Source organism: Aegilops tauschii, chromosome 5 (genome assembly GCF_002575655.3).
Source record: "Aegilops tauschii subsp. strangulata cultivar AL8/78 chromosome 5, Aet v6.0, whole genome shotgun sequence".
In the NCBI taxonomy this organism is placed as follows: domain Eukaryota; kingdom Viridiplantae; phylum Streptophyta; class Magnoliopsida; order Poales; family Poaceae; genus Aegilops; species Aegilops tauschii.
The window spans coordinates 397,029,883-397,051,377 of NC_053039.3; positions in this window are offsets into that span (position 1 = coordinate 397,029,883).

The window sequence follows — 21,495 nt, forward strand, 5'->3', positions numbered from 1 at the left end:
TTCTACTAGATCAAGATACTACTAAATAGGAAAACGGTAAAGATAGGAGATGTGGTTGTGATACGATACCGGGGCACCTCCCCCAAGCTTGGCAGTTGCCAAGGGGAGTGCCCATACCCATATGATTATGTCTCCTTTGCTGGTGAAGGGATTGTTGATGATGTAGGCTTGTCGTCCATCTTCCAAGGCATAGGCTCACCATCATAGAAGGATGATCGAGTCTCCGGGATCCTTAAATCTGCAGCCAAACTCATCCTCTTGAATCTATATTCATACTCACAGTTTTGGTTTTGCAGGTCATAGATTTGGGCTTGGAGGTGCTCGATTTTCTCGTGGAGCTTGAAGATGGCCTCCCCAATGTCCTTAGCATCCAACTTGTGGTTGTTGGTGAACTCCGAAATCATTATGTGATTGGAGTCAAGTCCACGCTCCACCATCTCCTGGCACTTGAAAACTTGTTGCTCCATTGCTTCAAGCCTTGTCTCCACGCTTCCGGTCCTCCGTGGTCCCTCAACACCGCGGATGTGCAGCACCCCCTCATGCATCTCAATGGTTTGAGGGTGTCGCAGCACCTCCGCGAGGTAGGGATTGATGACCTTCTCGAAGAACTTGTCCTTGGGGGCACTTGGAGACGTCATGATGATCTAGATCTGTTAGAAAAACAGCTCGAAACAAGAACAGAGGATATTTGCGTGATACAGGAGTCAAAACCTTCGGGAGATTATATAATGAATTTTTACCGACCGAAATACGTATCGTGCAAGAAAACGGAGTCCGGAGAGCACACGAGGTGCCCATGAGGTAGGGGGGCGCGCCCAGTAGGGTAGGGCGCGCCCTCCACCCTCGTGGAGGCCTCGTGTCCTTCCCGGACTGCTTCTTATTTTTCTAAATATTGCAAAACGGAGAAAAATTGCCATTAGAACTGTTTTGGAGTCGGTTTACTTACCGTACCACATACCTATTCCTTTTCGGAGTCTGAGACATTCCGGAAAGTGTCCCTTATGTATTCCTCCAGGGTTACGGTTTCAATAACATTGGTTTCAACATTTATAGGATTACCTGAGATATAATGTTTAATTCTTTGACTGTTCACCACCTTTGGATTTGTGCCTTCGAAGTTGTTGATTTTTATGGCACCGGAACGATAGACCTCCTCGATAACGTAAGGGCCTTCCCATTTAGAGAGAAGTTTTCCTGCAAAAAATCTTAAACGAGAGTTGTATAGCAATACATAATCACCTACATTAAACTCACTCTTTTGTATTCTTTTGTCATGCCATCTTTTAACTTTTTCTTTAAACAACTTGGCATTCTCGTAGGCTTGGGTTCTCCATTCATCAAGTGAGCTAATGTCAAATAACCTCTTCTCACCGGCAAGTTTAAAATCATAATTGAGCTCTTTAATAGCCCAATAAGCCTTATGTTCTAGTTCGAGAGGTAAGTGACATGCTTTTCCATAAACCATTTTATACGGAGACATACCCATAGGATTTTTATATGCAGTTCTGTAGGCCCATAATGCATCATCAAGTTTCTTGGACCAATTCTTTCTAGATCTATTAACAGTCTTTTGCAAAATTAATTTGAGTTCTCTATTACTCAATTCTACTTGACCACTAGACTGAGGGTGATAAGGAGATGCAACTCTATGATTAGCATCATACTTAGCAAGCATTTTACGGAAAGCACCATGAATAAAATGTGAACCACCATCAGTCATTAAATATCTAGGGACTCCAAACCTCGGAAAAATTAACTTCTTTAAGCATCTTAATAGAAATGTTATGATCAGCACTACTAGTTGGAATAGCTTCTACCCACTTAGTAACGTAATCAACAACAACTAAAATATGTGTGTATCCATTAGAGGCAGGAAAAGGTTCCATATAATCAAAGCCCCAAACATCAAATGGTTCAATAACAAGTGAATAATTCATAGGCATTTCTTGACGTCTACTAATATTACCTATTCTTTGACATTCGTCACAAGATAAGACAAACTTACGGGCATCCTTGAAGAGAGTAGGCCAATAAAAACCGGATTGCAATACCTTATGTGCAGTTCTATCTCTAGCGTGGTGTCCTCCATAAGCCTCGGAGTGACACTTGCGTAGGATCTGTTCCTGTTCATGCTCAGGTACACAATGTCTAATAACACCATCTACTCCTTCTTTATAAAGATGTGGGTCATCCCAAAAGTAATGTCTCAAATCATAGAAAAACTTTTTCTTTTGCTGGTATGTGAAACTAGGTGGTATAAATTTAGCAACGATGTAATTAGCATAATCAGCATACCATGGAGCAGTACGAGGAGCATTTATGACATTCAATTGTTCATCAGGAAAGCTATCATCAATAGGTAGTGGGTCATCAAGAACATTTTCTAACCTAGAAAAGTTGTCTGCAACGGGGTTCTCAGCTCCCTTTCTATCAATAATATGCAAATAAAATTCTTGTAGCAAGAGAACCCATCTAATAAGTCTAGGTTTAGCATCTTTCTTTTCCATAAGGTATTTAATAGCAGCATGATCAGTGTGAATAGTTACTTTAGAATCAACAATATAAGGCCTGAACTTATCACACGCAAATACAACTGCTAAGAATTCTTTTTCAGTAGTAGCATAATTTCTTTGAGCATTGTCTAGAGTTTTACTAGCATATTGAATAACATTTAACTTCTTATCAACTCTTTGCCCTAGAACAGCACCTACAGCATAATCACTGGCATCACACATAATTTCAAAGGGTAAATTCCAATCAGGTGGCTGAACAATAGGTGCAGAGATCAATGCTTTCTTAAGTATTTCAAATGCTTCTACACAATCATCATCAAAGACAAATGGTATATCTTTTTGTAATAAATTAGTCAGAGGCCGAGAAATTTTAGAGAAGTCCTTAATGAACCTCCTATAAAAACCGGCGTGACCAAGGAAACTTCTTATACCTTTGATGTCCTTGGGACATGGCATCTTTTCAATAGCATCAACCTTGGCTTTATCAACTTCAATACCTCTTTCAGAACTTTATGCCCCAAGACAATACCTTCATTAACCATAAAGTGGCACTTTTCCCAGTTCAAGACAAGGTTAGTGTCTTCACATCTCTGCAAAACTCGATCAAGGTTGCTCACACAATCATCAAAAGAGGATCCATAAACAGAGAAATTGTCCATGAAAACCTCACATATCTTTTCACAAAAGTCAGAGAATATAGCCATCATGCATCTTTGAAAGGTAGCAGGTGCATTATATAAACCAAAAGGCATACGTCTATAAGCAAAAGTACCGAAAGGGCAAGTAAAAGTGGTCTTTGATTGATCATCGGCTGACACAGGTATTTGAGAGAAACCAGAATAACCATCTAGAAAGCAAAAATGTGTATGTTTGGATAATCTTTCTAGCATTTGATCGATAAAATGTAAGGGGTAATGATCCTTTTTAGTAGCTTTATTTAATTTGCGGAAATCAATTACCATCCTATAACCTGTAATAATTCTTTGCGGGATCAATTCATCTTTATCATTAGGTACGACAGTAATACCTCCCTTCTTAGGGACACAATGGACAGGACTTACCCACTGACTATCAGCAACGGGATAAATTATACCTGCCTCAAGGAGCTTTAGTATTTCCTTTCCTACCACTTCTTTCATCTTAGGATTCAGCCGTCGTTGATGATCATGAACTGGTTTGGCATCTTTCTCCAAATTTATTTTGTGTTGGCATAGAGTGGGACTAATGCCCTTAAGATCATCAAGAGTATATCCAATAGCAGCGCGGTGCTTCTTCAGAGTTTTCAATAATCTCTCTTCTTCATGCTCTGAAAGTTTAGCACTGATAATAATAGGATATATCTTTTTCTCATCAAGATAAGCATATTTAAGAGTATCAGTCAATGGTTTAAGCTCAAACAAGGGATCACCCTTGGGTGGAGGAGGATCCCCTAGGATTTCAACAGGCAAATTGTGTTTCAGGATAGGTTCCTGTTTAAAGAATACTTCATCTATTTCCCTTCTTTCATTCATAAACATATCATTTTCGTGGTCTAGCAAATATTGTTCTAAAGGATCACTAGGAGGTACGGTAATAGAAGCAAGACCAATTATTTCATCCTTACTAGGCAATTCCTCTTCACGGTGTTGTCTACTAAATTTAGAGAAATTAAACTCATGAGACATATCACCCAAACCAATAGTAACAACATCCTTTTTGCAGTCTATCTTAGCATTAACAGTGTTCAAGAAGGGTCTACCAAATATAATGGGACAAAAGCTATCTTGTGGGGAACCAAGAACAAGAAAATCTACAGGATATTTAGTTTTCCCACACAAGACTTCAACATCTCTAACAATTCCCATTGGTGAAATAGTATCTCTATTGGCAAGTTTAATTGTGACCTCAATATCTTCTATCTCAGCAGGTGCAATATCATGCATAATTTCTTTGTATAAGTCAAAAGGTATTGCACTAGCACTAGTACCCATATCACATAAGCCATGATAACAATGATCTCCTATTTTAACCGAAATAACAGGCATGCCTACCACAGGTCTATGTTTATCTTTAGCACAAGGTTTGGCAATTCTAGCAGTTTCATCACAGAAATAAATAACATGCCCATCAATATTATCAGACAAGAGATCTTTAACAATAGCAACATTAGGTTCAACTTTGATTTGCTCAGGAGGTTTATAAGTTCTAATATTGCTTTTACGAACCACAGTTGAAGCTTTAGCATGATCCTTTATTCTAACAGGGAAAGGTGGTTTCTCAACATAAGAAGTAGGTAGGATCATTATAAGTGATAGTATTTTCTTCAACTTTAATAGGTGCAGCTACTTTTACTTCTATGGGAGGATGATATTTAAACCACTTCTCCTTAGGGAGATCAATATTAGCAGCAAAAGATTCACAGAAAGAAGCTACTATCTCAGAGTCAAGTCCATATTTAGTGCTAAATTTACGGAAAACATCGGTATCCATAAAAGATTTAACACAATCAAACTTAGGTGTCATACCTGACTCCTTACCTTCGTCGAGATCCCAATCTTCAGAGCTGCGTTTAATTCTATCCAATAAATCCCATTTGAATTCAATAGTCTTCATCATAAAAGATCCAGCACAAGAAGTATCGAGCATGGTGCGATTGTTATCAGAAAGCCGAGCATAAAAATTTTGAATAATCATTTCTCTTGAGAGTTCATGATTGGGGCATGAATATAACATTCATTTAAGCCTCCCCCAAGCTTGAGCGATGCTTTCTCCTTCGCGAACCCAAAAATTATATATATAATTGCGATCACGATGAACAAGATGCATAGGATAAAATTTCTGATGAAATTCCAATTTCAATCGTTTGTAGTTTCATGATCCCGTATCATCACATAGCTTATACCATGTTAATGCATCTCCCTTCAAAGATAAAGGGAAGACCTTCTTCTTAATAAAATCACCGGGTATACCTGCAAGCTTAAATAATCCGCAAACTTCATCCACATATATTAGGTGCTCATCAGGATGCTTTGTTCCATCTCCTGCAAAAGGATTAGCTAGCAGTTTTTCTAACATACCCGAAGGAATTTCAAAGTGGACATTTTCATTTTCAGTAGGTTCAGTAGGTTGAGGAGCAACTCTTTGCTCTACTAGTCGGGGTGAAGATACCCCGAACAAGCCCCTCAGAGGATTACTTTCCATAGTAACAAGTGACAGTAAATTTCAGCACACTATATAATTTTTTCCTTACCAAATTCCACCTACCAAAGGCGCTTCACTCCCCGGCAACGGCGCCAGAAAAGAGTCTTGATGACCCACAAGTATAGGGTATCTACCGTAGTCCTTTCGATAAGTAAGAGTGTCGAACCCAACGAGGAGCAGAAGGAAATGATAAGCGGTTTTCAGCAAGGTATTCTCTGCAAGCACTGAAATAATAGGTAACAGATAGTTTTGTGATAGGATAATTTGTAACGAGCAACAAGTAACAAAAGTAAATAAAGTGCAGCAAGGTGGCCCAATCCTTTTTGTAGCAAAGGACAAGCCTAGACAAACTCTTATATAAAGGAAAATGCTCCCGAGGACACATGGGAATTATCGTCAAGCTAGTTTTCATCACGTTCATATGATTCGCGTTCGGTACTTTGATAATTTGATATGTGGGTGGACCGATGCTTGGGTGCTGCCATTACTTGGACAAGCATCCCACTTATGATTAACCTCTATTGCAAGCATCCGCAACTACAACAAAAGTATTAAGGTAAACCTAACCATAGCATGAAACATATGGGTCCAAATCAGCCCCTTACGAAGCAACGCATAAACTAGGGTTTAAACTTCTGTCACTCTAGCAACCCATCATCTCCTTATTACTTCCCAATGCCTTCCTCTAGGCCCAAATAATGGTGAAGTGTTATGTAGTCGACGTTCACATAACACCACTAGAGGAGAGACAACATACATCTCATCAAAATATCGAACGAATACCAAATTCACATGACTACTAATAGCAAGACTTCTCCCATGTCCTCAGGAACAAACGTAACTACTCACAAAGCATATTCATGTTCATAATCAGAGGGGTATTAATATGCATAATGGATCTGAACATATGATCTTCCACCAAATAAACCAACTAGCATCAACTACAAGGAGTAATCAACACTACTAGCAACCTACAGGTACCAATCCCAGACTTAGAGACAAGAATTGGATACAAGAGATGAACTAGGGTTTGAGAGGAAATGGTGCTGGTGAAGATATTGATGGAGATTGCCCTCTCCCGATGAGAGGAGCGTTGGTGATGACGATGGCGATGATTTCCCCCTCCCGGAGGGAAGTGTCCCCGACAGAACAGCGCTGCCGGAGCCCTAGATTGGTTCCGCCAAGGTTCCGCCTCGTGGCGGCAGAGTCTCATCCCGAAAGCTTGCTTATGATTTTTATTTGGACGAAAGACTTCATATAGCAGAAGATGGGCACTGGAGGGCCAACAGGGGGCCCACGAGGCAGGGGGCGCGCCCAGGGGGGTAGGGCGCGCCCCCCACCCTCGTGGCCAGGTGGAGGCCCCCCTGACGTATTTCTTCCGCTCAATATTTTTTATTATTTCCAAAAATAACTTCCGTAGAGTTCCAAGACTTTTGGAGTTGTGCAGAATAGGTCTCTAATATTTTCTCCTTTTCCAGCCCAGAATTCCAGCTGCCGGCATTCTCCCTCCTTATGTAAACCTTGTAAAATAAGAGAGAATAGGCATAAGTATTGTGACATAATGTGTAATAACATCCCATAATGCAATAAATATCGATATAAAAGCATGATGCAAAATGGACGTATCACGGGGCGGCCACCTACCTTCCACCCGCCAACATCAATGCGCACGGGCGGCTGGCCCCACCTGTCATCGGCCCAATGGAAGGTCGCCGTCCTTCTTAAATGGGGAACCCGTGTACCGGTCATCGTCCACACTGCCCCACTCCATCCCGCGGCCTCCTCGAAACCCGACAGCTTGAAACCCTAGCCCTCCCTCGTCCTTGAGCTCGCCGGCCGGCCACCTCGAAGCCATGGGCTTCTGGAACCGCAAGGGGAAGCACGACCGCGAGGTCGGCTCCTCGTCGGGGCGCTGCGACAGCTCCGTGAAGAAGGAGGAGCCCGCATCACCACCACGCTGGACCCCCGCGCCGCCCGCGTTCTCCATCGCCCCCACGTCCGCCGGCGAGCGCGACCGGTGAGGGAGTCCTGGACTAAGGGGTCCTCGGGCGTCCGGCCTGTTATCCATGGGCTATGAAGATATGAAGGCCGAAGACTGTACCCATGTCCGGATTGGACTCTACTTGGCGTGGAAGGCAAGCTTGGCGACCAAAGATTCCTTCTTATGTAACCGACTCTATGTAACCCTAGATCCCCCCGGTGTCTATATAAATCAGAGGGGTTAGTCCAGAAAGGATATACGCATTACCATAGTCATATAGGCTAGACTTCTAGGGTTTAGCCATTACGATCTCATGGTAGATCAACTCTTGTAATACTCATATTCATCAAGATCAATCAAGCAGGAAGTAGGGTATTACCCACATAGATGTTGGGGAACGTAGTAATTTCAAAAAAATTCCTACGCACACGCAAGATCATGGTGATGCATAGCAACGAGAGGGGAGAGTGTTGTCCATGTACCCTCGTAGACCGACAGCGGAAGCGTTATCACAACGCGGTTGATGTAGTCGTACGTCTTCACGATCCGACCGATCAAGTACCGAATGCACGACACCTCCGAAGTTCTACACACGTTCAGCTCGATGACGCCCCTCGAACTCCGATCCAGCCGAGTGTTGAGGGAGAGTTTCGTCAGCACGACGGCGTGGTGACGATGTTGATGTTCCACCGACGCAGGGCTTCGCCTAAGCTCCGCGACGGTATTATCGAGGTGTAATCTGGTGGAGGGGGGCACCGCACACGGCTAAAATATCGTATATCAAGTGTGTTCATGGGTGCCCCCTGCCCCTGTATATAAAGGAGCAAGGGAGGAGGAGGCCGGCCCTAGGAGGGGGCGCACCAAGTGTGGAGTCCTACTAGGACTCCCTAGTCCTAGTAGGATTCCACCTCCCATATGGAATAGGAAAAGAGCAAGGGAAAAAGAGAAGGAAGGAAGGGGGCGCCCCCCTTCCCTAGTCCAATTCGAACCAGACCAAGGGGAGGGGTGCGGCCACCCTTGAGGCCCTTTTCCTTCTTTCCCGTATGGCCCAATAAGGCCCAATACGTATTCCCGTAACTCTCCGGTACTCCGAAAAATCCCCGAATCACTCGGAACCTTTCCGAAGTCCGAATATAGTCGTCCAATATATCGATCTTTACGTCTCGACCATTTCGAGACTCCTCGTCATGTCCCTGATCTCATCCGGGACTCTGAACTCCTTCAGTACATCAACATACATAAACTCACAATAAAACTGTCATCGTAACTTTAAGCGTGTGGACCCTTTGGGTTCGAGAACTATGTAGACATGACCGAGACACCTCTCCGGTCAATAACCAATAGCGGGACCTGGATGCCCATATTGGCTCCCACATATTCTACGAAGATCTTTATCGGTCAGACCGCATAATAACATACGTTGTTCCCTTTGTCATCGGTATGTTACTTGCCCGAGATTCGATCGTCGGTATCTCGATACCTAGTTCAATCTCGTTACCGGCAAGTCTCTTTACTCGTTCCGTAATACATCATCCCGCAACTAACTCATTAGTCACAATGCTTGCAAGGCTTATAGTGATGTGCATTACCGAGTGGGCCCAGAGATACCTCTCCGACAATCGGAGTGACAAATCCTAATCTCGAAATACGCCAACCCAACGAGTACCTTTGGAGACACCTGTAGAGCACCTTTATAATCACCCATTTACGTTGTGACGTTTGGTAGCACACAAAGTGTTCCTCCGGTAAACGGGAGTTGCATATTCTCATAGTCATAGGAACATGTATAAGTCATGAAGAAAGCAATAGCAACATACTAAACGATCGGGTGCTAAGCTAACGGAATGGGTCAAGTCAATCACGTCATTCTCCTAATGAGGTGATCCCGTTAATCAAATGACAACTCATGTCTATGGCTAGGAAACATAACCATCTTTGATTAACGAGCTAGTCAAGTAGAGGCATACTAGTGACACTCTGTTTGTCTATGTATTCACACATGTATTATGTTTCCGGTTAATACAATTCTAGCATGAATAATAAAACTTTATCATGATATAAGGAAATATATAATACTTTATTATTGCCTCTAGGGCATATTTCCTTCAGTCTCCCACTTGCACTAGAGTCAATAATCTAGTTCACATCGCCATGTGATTTAACATCAATAATTCACATCACCATGTGATTAACACCCATAGTTCACATCTCTATGTGACCAACACTCAAAGGGTTTACTAGAGTCAATAATCTAGTTCACATCGCTATGTGATTAACACCCAAAGAGTACTAAGGTGTGATCATGTTTTGATTGTGAGATAATTTTAGTCAACGGGTCTGTCACATTCAGATCCGTAAGTATTTTGCAAATTTCTATGTCTACAATGCTCTGCACAGAGCTACTCTTAGCCAATTGCTCCCACTTTCAATATGTATCTAGACCGAGACTTAGAGTCATCTAGATTAGTGTCAAAACTTGTATCGACGTAACCCTTTACGACGAACCTTTTGTCACTTCCATAATCGAGAAACATATCCTTATTCCACTAAGGATAATTTTGACCGCTGTCCAGTGATCTACTCCTAGATCACTATTGTACTCCCTTGCCAAAATCAGTGTAGGGTATACAATAGATCTGGTACACAGCATGGCATACTTTTTAGAACCTATGGCCAAGGCATAGGGAATGACTTCCATTCTCTTTCTATCTTCTGCCGTGGTCGGGCTTTGAGTCTTACTCAATTTCACACCTTGTAACACAGGCAAGAAACTCTTTTATTTGACTGTTCTATTTTGAACTACTTCAAAATCTTGTTAAGGTATGTACTCATTGAAAAAACTTATCAAGCGTCTTGATCTATCTCTATAGATCTTGATGCTCAATATGTAAGCAGCTTCACCGAGGTCTTTCTTTGAAAAACTCCTTTCAAACACTCCTTTATGCTTTGCAGAATAATTCTACATTATTTCCGATCAACAATATGTCATTCACATATACTTATCAGAAATGCTGTAGTGCTCCCACTCACTTTCTTGTAAATACAGGCTTCACCGCAAGTCTGTATAAAACTATATCCTTTGATCAACTTATCAAAGTGTATATTCCAACTCTGAGATGCTTGCACCAGTCCATAGATGGATCGCTGGAGCTTGCATATTTTGTTAGCACCTTTAGGATTGACAAAACCTTCTGGTTGCATCATATACAACTCTTCTTTAATAAATCCATTAAGGAATGCAGTTTTGTTTATCCATTTGCCATATTTCATAAAATGCGGCAATTGCTAACATGATTCAGACAGACTTAAGCATAGATACGAGTGAGAAACTCTCATCGTAGTCAACATCTTGAACTTGTCGAAAACCTTTTTGCGACAATTCTAGCTTTGTAGATAGTGACACTACTATCAGCGTCCGTCTTCCTCTTGAAGATCCATTTATTCTCAATGACTCGCCGATCATTGGGCAAGTCAATCAAAGTCCATACTTTGTTCTTATACATGGATCTCATCTCAGATTTCATGGCCTCAAGCCATTTCCCGGAATCTGGGCTCATCATCGCTTCCTCATAGTTCGTAGGTTTGTCATGGTCTAGTAACATAACCTCCAAAACAAGATTACCGTACCACTCTGGTGCGGATCTTACTCTGGTTTACCTACGAGGTTTGGTAGTAACTTGATCTGAAGTTACATGATCATCATCATTAACTTCCTCACTAATTGGTGTAGGAGTCACAGGAACAGATTTCTGTGATGAACTACTTTCCAATAAGGGAGCAGGTATAGTTACCTCATCAAGTTCTACTTTCCTCCCACTCACTTCTTTCGAGAGAAACTCCTTCTCTGGAAAGGATCCATACTAAGCAACGAATGTCTTGCCTTCGGATCTGTGATAGAAGGTGTACCCAACTGTCTCCTTTGGGTATCCTATGAAGACACATTTGTCCGATTTGGGTTTGAGCTTATCAGGATGAAACCTTTTCACATAAGCATCGCAACACCAAACTTTAAGAAACGGCAACTTTGGTTTCTTGCCAAACCACAGTTCATAAGGCGTCGTCTCAACGGATTTCGATGGTGTCCCTTTTTTGTGAATGCAGCTGTCTCTAATGCATAACCCCAAAACTATAGTGGTAAATCGGTAAGAAACATCATAGAGTGCACTATATCCAATAAAGTACGGTTATGACGTTCGGACACACCATTATGCTGTGGTGTTCCAGGTGGCGTGAGTAGTGAAACTATTTCACATTGTTTTAACTGAAGGCCAAACTCGTAACTTAAATACTCTTCTCCACGATCAGATCGTAGAAACTTTATTTTCTTGTTACGATGATTTTCTGCTTCACTCTGAAATTATATGAACTTTTCAAATGTTTCAGACTCTTGTTTCATTAAGTAGATATACCCATATCTGCTCAAATCATCTGTGAAGGTCAGAAAATAATGATACCTGCTACGAGCCTCAATATTTATCGGACCACATACATCTGTATGTATGATTTCCAACAAATCTGTTGCTCTCTCCATAGTTCTGGAGAACGGCGTTTTAGTCATCTTGCCCATGAGGCACGGTTCGCAAGCATCAAGTGATTCATAATCAAGTGATTCCAAAATCCCATCAGTATGGAGTTTCTTCATGCGCTTTACACCAATATGACCTAAACGGCAGTGCCACAAATAATTTGCACTATCATTATTAACTTTGCATCTTTTGGCTTCAATATTATGAATATGTGTATCACTACGATCGAGATCCAACAAACCATTTTCGTTGGTGTGTATGACCATAGAAGGTTTTATTCATGTAAACAGAACAACAATTGTTCTCTAACTTAAATGAATAACCGTATTGCAATAAACATGATCAAATCATATTCATGCTCAACGCAAACACCAAATAACACTTATTTAGTTTCAACACTAATCCCGAAAGTACAGGGAGTGTGCGATGATGATCATATCAATCTTGGAACTACTTCCCACACACATCGTCACCTCGCCTTTTACTAGTCCCTGTTTATTCTGCAACTCCCGTTTTCGAGTTACTACTCTTTAGCAACTGAACCAGTATCAATTACCGAGGGGTTGCTATAAACACTAGTAAAGTACACATCAATAATCTGTATATCAAATATACCTTTGTTCACTTTGCCATCTTTCTTATCCACCAAATAGTTGGGGTAGTTCCGCTTCCAGTGACCAGTCCCTTTGTAGTAGAAGCACTTAGTCTCAGGCTTAGGACCAGACTTAGGCTTCTTCACTTGAGCAGCAACTTGCTTGCCGTTCTTCTTGAAGTTCGCCTTCTTCCCTTTGCCCTTTTCTTGAAACTAGTGGTCTCGTTAACCATCAACACTTGATGTTTTTCTTGATTTCTACCTTCGTCGATTTCAGCATCACGAAGAGCTCGGGAATTACTTTCGTCAGCCCTTGCATACTATAGTTCATCACAAAGTTCTACTAACTTGGTGATGGTGACTAGAGAATTCTGTCAATCACTATTTTATCTGGAAGATTAACTCCCACTTGATTCAAGCGATTGTAGTACCCAGACAATCTGAGCACATGCTCACTAGTTGAGCGATTCTCCTCCATCTTTTAGCTATAGAACTTGTTGGAGACTTCATATCTCTCAACTCGGGTATTTGCTTGAAATATTAACTTCAACTCCTGGAACATCTCATATGGTCCATGACGTTCAAAACGTCTTTGAAGTCTCGATTCTAAGCCGTTAAGCATGGTGCACTAAACTATCAAGTAGTCATCATATTGAGCTAGCCAAACGTTCATAACGTCTGCATCTGCTCCTGCAATAGGTCTGTCACCTAGCGGTGCATCAAGGACATAATTTTTCTGTGCAGCAATGAGGATAATCCTCAGATCACGGATCCAATCCGCATCTTTGCTACTAACATCTTTCAACATAATTGTTCTCTAGGAACATATCAAAAATAAACACAGGGAAGCAACAACGCGAGCTATTGATCTATAACATAATTTGCAAAATACTATCAGGACTAAGTTCATGATAAATTTAAGTTCAATTAATCATATTACTTAAGAACTCCCACTTAGATAGACATCCCTCTAATCCTCTAAGTGATCACGTGATCCATATCAACTAAACCATGTCCGATCATCACGTGAGATGGAGTAGTTTCAATGGTGAACATCACCATGTTGATCATATCTACTATATGATTCACGCTCGACCTTTCGGTCTCCGTGTTCCGAGGCCATATCTGCATATGCTAGGCTCGTCAAGTTTAACCTGAGTATTCCGCGTGTGCAACTGTTTTGCACCCGTTGTATTTGAACGTAGAGCCTATCACACCGGATCATCACGTGGTGTCTCAGCACGAAGAACTTTCGCAACGGTGCATACTCAGGGAGAACACTTTTATCTTGAAATTTTAGTGAGAGATCATCTTATAATGCTACCGTCAATCAAAGCAAGATAAGATGCATAAAGGATTAACATCACATGCAATCAATATAAGTGATATGATATGGCCATCATCATCTTGTGCTTGTGATCTCCATCTCCGAAGCACCGTGCTTGTGATCTCCATCTCCGAAGCACCGTGCTTGTGATCTCCATCTCCGAAGCACCGTCATGATCACCATCGTCACCGGCGCAACACCTTGATCTCCATCGTAGTATCGTTGTCGTCTCGCCAACTAATTGCTTTTACATCTATCGCTACCGCTTAGTGATAAAGTAAAACTATTACATGGTGATTGCATCTCATACAATAAAGCGACAACCATCTGGCTCCTGCCAGTTGCCGATAACTCAGTTACAAAACATGATCATCTCATACAACAAATTATATCATATCATGTCTTGACCATATCACATCACAACATGCCCTGCAAAAACAAGTTAGACGTCCTCTACTTTGTTGTTGCAAGTTTTACGTGGCTGCTACGGGCTTAGCAAGAACCGTTCTTACCTACGCATCAAAACCACAACGATAGTTTGTCAAGTTGGTGCTGTTTAAACCTTCGCAAGGACCGGGCGTAGCCACACTCGGTTCAACTAAAGTGAGAGAGACAGACACCCGCCAATCACCTTTAAGCAACGAGTGCTCCGAACGGTGAAACCAGTCTCGCGTAAGCGTACGCGTAATGTCGGTCTGGGCCGCTTCATCTCACAATACCGCTGAACCAAAGTATGACATGCTGGTAAGCAGTATGACTTATATCGCCCACAACTCACTTGTGTTCTACTCGTGCATAGCATCAACGCATAAAACCAGGCTCGGATGCCACTGTTGGGGAACGTAGTAATTTCAAAAAAATTCCTACGCACACGCAAGATCATGGTGATGCATAGCAACGAGAGGGGAGAGTGTTGTCCACGTACCTTCGTAGACCGACAGCGGAAGCGTTATCACAACGCGGTTGATGTAGTCGTACGTCTTCACGATCCGACTGATCAAGTACCGAACGCACGGCACCTCCGAAGTTCTACACACGTTCAGCTCGATGACGCTCCTCGAACTCCGATCCAGCCGAGTGTTGAGGGAGAGTTTCGTCAGCACGACGGCGTGGTGACGATGTTGATGTTCCACCGACGCAGGGTTTCGCCTAAGCTCCGCGACGGTATTATCGAGGTGTAATCTGGTGGAGGGGGGCACCGCACACGGCTAAAATATCGTATATCAAGTGTGTTCATGGGGTGCCCCCTGCCCCATATATAAAGGAGCAAGGGAGGAGGAGGCCGGCCCTAGGAGGGGGCGCACCAAGTGTGGAGTCCTACTAGGACTCCCTAGTCCTAGTAGGATTCCACCTCCCATATGGAATAGGAAAAGAGGAAGGGAAAAAGATAAGGAAGGAAGGGGGCGCCCCCCTTCCCTAGTCCAATTCGGACCAGACCAAGGGGAGGGGTGCGGCCACCCTTGAGGCCCTTTTCCTTCTTTCCCGTATGGCCCAATAAGGCCCAATACGTATTCCCGTAACTCTCCGGTACTCTGAAAAATACTCGAATCACTCGGAACCTTTCCGAAGTCCGAATATAGTCGTCCAATATATCGATCTTTACGTCTCGACCATTTCGAGACTCCTCGTCATGTCCCCGATCTCATCCGGCACTCCGAACTCCTTCGGTACATCAACATACATAAACTCATAATAAAACTGTCATCCTAACTTTAAGCGTGCGGACCCTTTGGGTTCGAGAACTATGTAGACATGACCGAGACACCTCTCCGGTCAATAACCAATAGCGGGACCTGGATGCCCATATTGGCTCCCACATATTCTACGAAGATCTTTATCGGTCAGACCGCATAACAACATACGTTGTTCCCTTTGTCATCGGTATGTTACTTGCCCGAGATTCGATCGTCGGTATCTCGATACCTAGTTCAATCTCGTTACCGGCAAGTCTCTTTACTCGTTCCGTAATACATCATCCCGCAACTAACTCATTAATCACAATGCTTGCAAGGCTTATAGTGATGTGCATTACCGAGTGGGCCCAGAGATACCTCTCCGACAATCGGAGTGACAAATCGTAATCTCGAAATACGCCAACCCAACAAGTACCTTTGGAGACACCTGTAGAGCACCTTTATAATCACCCATTTACGTTGTGACGTTTGGTAGCACACAAAGTGTTCCTCCGGTAAACGGGAGTTGCATAATCTCATAGTCATAGGAACATGTATAAGTCATGAAGAAAGCAATAGCAACATACTAAACGATCGGGTGCTAAGCTAACGGAATGGGTCAAGTCAATCACGTCATTCTCCTAATGAGGTGATCCCGTTAATCAAATGACAACTCATGTCTATGGCTAGGAAACATAACCATCTTTGATTAACGAGCTAGTCAAGTAGAGGCATACTAGTGACACTCTGTTTGTCTATGTATTCACACATGTATTATGTTTCCGGTTAATACAATTCTAGCATGAATAATAAACATTTATCATGATATAAGGAAATATATAATACTTTATTATTGCCTCTAGGGCATATTTCCTTCAATAGAGAGGGCCCGAACCTGGGTAAACATCGTGTCCCCCGTCTCCTGTTACCATCGATCCTAGACGCATAGTTCGGGACCCCCTACCCGAGATCCGCCGGTTTTGACACCGACATTGGTGCTTTCATTGAGAGTTCCACTGTGCCGTCGATGAAAGGCTCGATGGCTCGCCTTGTCCTTAAAGACAACATCACAGCCGGGGTAGCTCTGGCCCCGGGCCAAACCCTCCGGATGGGCGACTTTACTAAGATCGCCCGTTCGGCTGTTGAGCCGACGATGACCTCTCAGGCCATCGAAAACCCCCTTCGCATCAATTCCGAGCACTCCAAGAAGATGGATCCAATTGAGTTTTCATCCTTAAACGAGCTCCTAGATCGCATCGCCGCTTTGGGAATCGCCACAGATTACGATCGGATCGGGCCTAAGACCGATCAGGGAGAAACCGAAACTCCGCCGGTCACCCACCAGATTGCGGTAGTCGTGGAGCAGGACGGCGAGTCTTCTTCTACATCGAAGACAGACTATGTTCGGATCGCCGTTCATGAAGAGCCGGATACTCACCCACGAAAGGATGTGACTAGCCCTCCGAACATAGCGTCGGACGACGGTCCCAAACAATCAGAAAATATTCCGGAACTCGGACTGTCAAGCCCGGAAGGTCGTCAGACTCCGGATAACCGGTCAGGTCGGGGTTCGGATTTAATTCCACCCACCCGCCAGGACATAGATGCTCTCATGAGCATAAAACAGCAGTCTCAGGAAAAGGTCCACCACTTCTGGGCCAGATTCCTCCTTGTCAAAGGCAAGGTAAAAGACTGCCGTGACGAGGACGCAATATCAGCGTTCTGCAAAAATTGCGCGGACAAAGGAATCCTCAACGCCATCAATCGCTGCCACATACTAAAATTCGCTGACTGGGAACCGTCAGTCCCAACCCAACTCCCCCTACAGGCGAAAAGGGCGCACCCTCGTGGCACGCCCAGCTCAACAGTCAAGAAACACAAAGCCGCTATACGGCACAGCACCGTTCTGGAGGGATGGCTCGATGGCCCATGCAAAATACATACAACAACAGATACCGTGGCAACCCACAGTCTTAGAGCACGTTGGATACTACGACAGGTAGCCAAGAGCGGCGAGGACATCCTTATCAAGAATGCCCTGGAACAGCATCCCCCAGAAGACAATGACTCAAGAGTATTGATAGTCTTTGAGACATTCACTTCAAACAACAAGCATAAAAGGGCACTTCGCGAGCTCGACGAAGTCTGCCAAATTGCTGTAATAAACCCATGGAACGACACGGCGATAACATTCAACGTCGGCGACGAACCAAAGTACAGAACAGTACGAGCGCCAGCCGCGTTAGTCCTCAGTCCCATCGTGGATGGGTTTAGACTCACCAAGGTCCTCATGGATGGCGGCAGCGGACTAAATCTCATTTATGAGGATACACTCCATAAAATGGAAATAGACAGGAGCCGCATCAAGCAAAGTCACACAACCTTCCGGGGAATTATTCCTAGTCGGGAGGCGCAGTGCGCGGGCAAAATGACACTTGACATGGTATTCGGCACGCGGGAGAACTATCGGTTCGAAGAAATAACTTTCCAAGTGGCCCCTTTCAGCAGCGGATATCATGCCCTGTTGGGGCGGGATGCTTTTACACGCTTCCAAGATATACCTCATTACGGGTATATGAAACTCAAAATGCCCGGACCAAACGGTATAATCACTCTCGTAAGTGATCCGGACATAGCACTCCGCGCTGAAAACAAAACCGCATCCCTGGCCCTGGAGGCACTATCCGAAGCCCTCGCGGCCGAAGAATTAACCGCACTACGCTCCACGGTGGACAGTGACGACGTGATCCTCGACAAACGCCCCAAGTCCACCTCATTCAAACCAGCAGAAGAAATAGTCAAATTCCAGGTCCACCCAACGGACCCCAAGAAGACAACATCTATCGTAGCTCAACTGAACCCAACAGTTGATGCCGCGCTACGAGAATTCCTGCGTGAAAACTGGGACATATTCGCCTGGCACCCTTCGGATATGCCAGGAATCCCACGCAAGTTGGCCGAACATAGCCTCAACATATTGAAGGGATTTAAACCAGTCAAGCAAACACTACGGCGCTTTTCCGAACCCAAGCGACAAGCCATGGGGGAGGAGCTGGCCAAGCTCATCGAGGCCGGATTCATTAGAGAAATCAAGCATCCGGACTGGCTGGCAAACCTGGTGATGGTACCAAAGAAGGATAAATCCTAGCGCCTATGTGTCGATTTCAAGGATCTCAATAAGGCTTGCCCTAAGGATCCTTTTCCCCTTACCCACATTGATCGAATCATTGACGCCACCGCAGGACACGACTCACTGTGTTTCCTTGATGCATATTCCGGATACCATCAGATCAAAATGAAGGAATCCGACCAGGCTGCAACAACATTTATTACCCCATACGGGCCATTCTGCTTCAACACTATGCCCTTTGGGCTCAAGAACGCTGGCGCGACATACCAACGCATGATTCAAACATGCCTGGAGAAATAGATCGGCAAAACGGTAGAAGCTTACGTCGATGACGTCGTCATCAAAACTAGGCATGTGGACACACTAATAGACGACTTACGTCATACGTTTGACAACCTCCGGGCATATGACATTAAGCTCAACCCGGAAAAATGTGTCTTCGATGTCCCCGCTGGAAAACTGCTAGGCTTCATCGTTTCCAATAGAGGAATCGAAGCAAATCCGGCTAAAATCCGAGCTCTGTCACAGTTGGCTAGACCAACAGACCTCAAACAGGTCCAAAAACTGGTGGGATGCGTGGCAGCACTAAGCCGCTTTATCTCCAGACTAGGAGAAAAGGCACTACCACTCTATCGCCTCTTACGGTGCACTGATAATTTCGAATGGACAGACGCGGCGACTGCCGGACTGGAGGAAATAAAGACCCTCCTAGCAAGCAATCCAATCCTAGCCGCACCAAACACGGGTGAACCCATGTTGCTATACATATCGGCAACACATCAGGTGGTGAGCGCCGTGCTCGTCATCGAACGAGAACAGGACGGACACAAATTCCCACTTCAAAAACCAGTATACTACGTATCTACTGTCCTCACACCATGCAAATCTCGATACCCGCACTACCAAAAGTTAGCATACGCGGTCTTCATGGCATCCCGCAAGCTACGACACTACTTCAGGAGTGTTCAATCACGGTGGCTTCTGAAGTCCCACTCAATGACATAATAAACAACCGCGATGCCACGGGACATATCACCAAATGGGCCATAGAGCTATTTCCTTTTGACATAACATACAAGCCACGTCGAGCCATCAAATCTCAAGTACTGTCCGTCTTCGTCGCCGAATGGACAGAGGCCGAACTCCCTAAAGAGTATGGCGCATACTCCAACTGGGTCATGTATTTTGACGGCTCCAAAATGTTGGCAGGACTAGGAGCGGGAGTCGTATTAACATCCCCCACTGGAGACGTCGTCCAGTATGTACTCTAGATATTATACACGGACTCCAACAACGTAGCCGAATACAAGGCCCTACTGCATGGTCTTCGGATGGCCACATCCATTGGCATACAATGCCTGGAGGTGCGCGGGGACTCGAACCTCGCGATATCTCAGATAAACGGCGACTTTGACGCCAAAGATCCAAATATGGTAGCTTATCGCAATGCCGTATTAAAAATGTCAGCTCGGTTCGAGGGGCTTGAATTCCATCACGTTGCCCGAGAAAGCAATCAAGCAGCGGACGTCCTGGCTTGCATCGGCGCTAAGCGCGACCCCGTCCCACCTAACATCTTCCTGGAAAGGCTCTTCAAGCCATCCGTGGTATGGCAAGGGGAGGGCGGCGACCACAGTTCAGATCCGAACACAACCTCAAACGCCGAACATACAGACAGTGCCGGGGGCTCAACAACCGAAGTAACACCGTCGACCCATCTCATTATGGCAGTCATTGCCCCATGGACCGAACCCTTCTTGGCCTACATTAATAGGAAGGGGCTTCCTGACGACCAGAATGAGGCTTGCCGCATTGTCAGGCGGTCAAAGGCCTACAAGGTTCACGACGGAGAGCTCTACAAGAAAAGCACTACCGGAGTACTTCAAAGATGTATCTCCGAAGAAGAGGGGCGCCAGCTTCTAGCAGAAATTCACGTTGGCCTCGGCGGACACCACGCCGCAGCTCGGGCCCTCGTTAGAAAAGCCTTCCGCACGGGGTTCTATTGGCCGACAGCCCGAGCGGACGCGCATGACCTTGTCCAGCGCTGCGTCGGATGCCAGCTCTTCGCCAACCAAAGCCACATGCCCCCAACTGCCTTGCAAACTATCCCCATTACTTGGCCTTTTGCGGTCTGGGGCCTGGATATGGTTGGACCCCTTAAAGGGGGAAGCCATAAGAAAAAATATCTGCTGGTCATGGTGGACAAATTCACTAAGTGGGTAGAGGCTAAACCGGTCAAAACGGCCGAGTCCGGCCCGGTGATTGACTTCATATCCGGTGTTGTGCACCGTTATGGTGTCCCACACAACATCATCACCGACAACGACTCTAATTTCACACCCGATGAGGTAAAAACCTGGTGTACTAATCTGGGTATTAAACTCGACTATGCCTCCGTCTACCACCCACAAACCAACGGTCAAGTCGAACGGGCCAATGGTCTTATTATGAGCGGCATCAAGCCCAGACCAGTGCGGTCTTTGAAAGAATCATACAATCACTGGGTTGAGGAGCTCGACTCCGTACTCTGGGGGCTGCGGACCACGCCCAACCGTACTACCGGATACACACCTTTC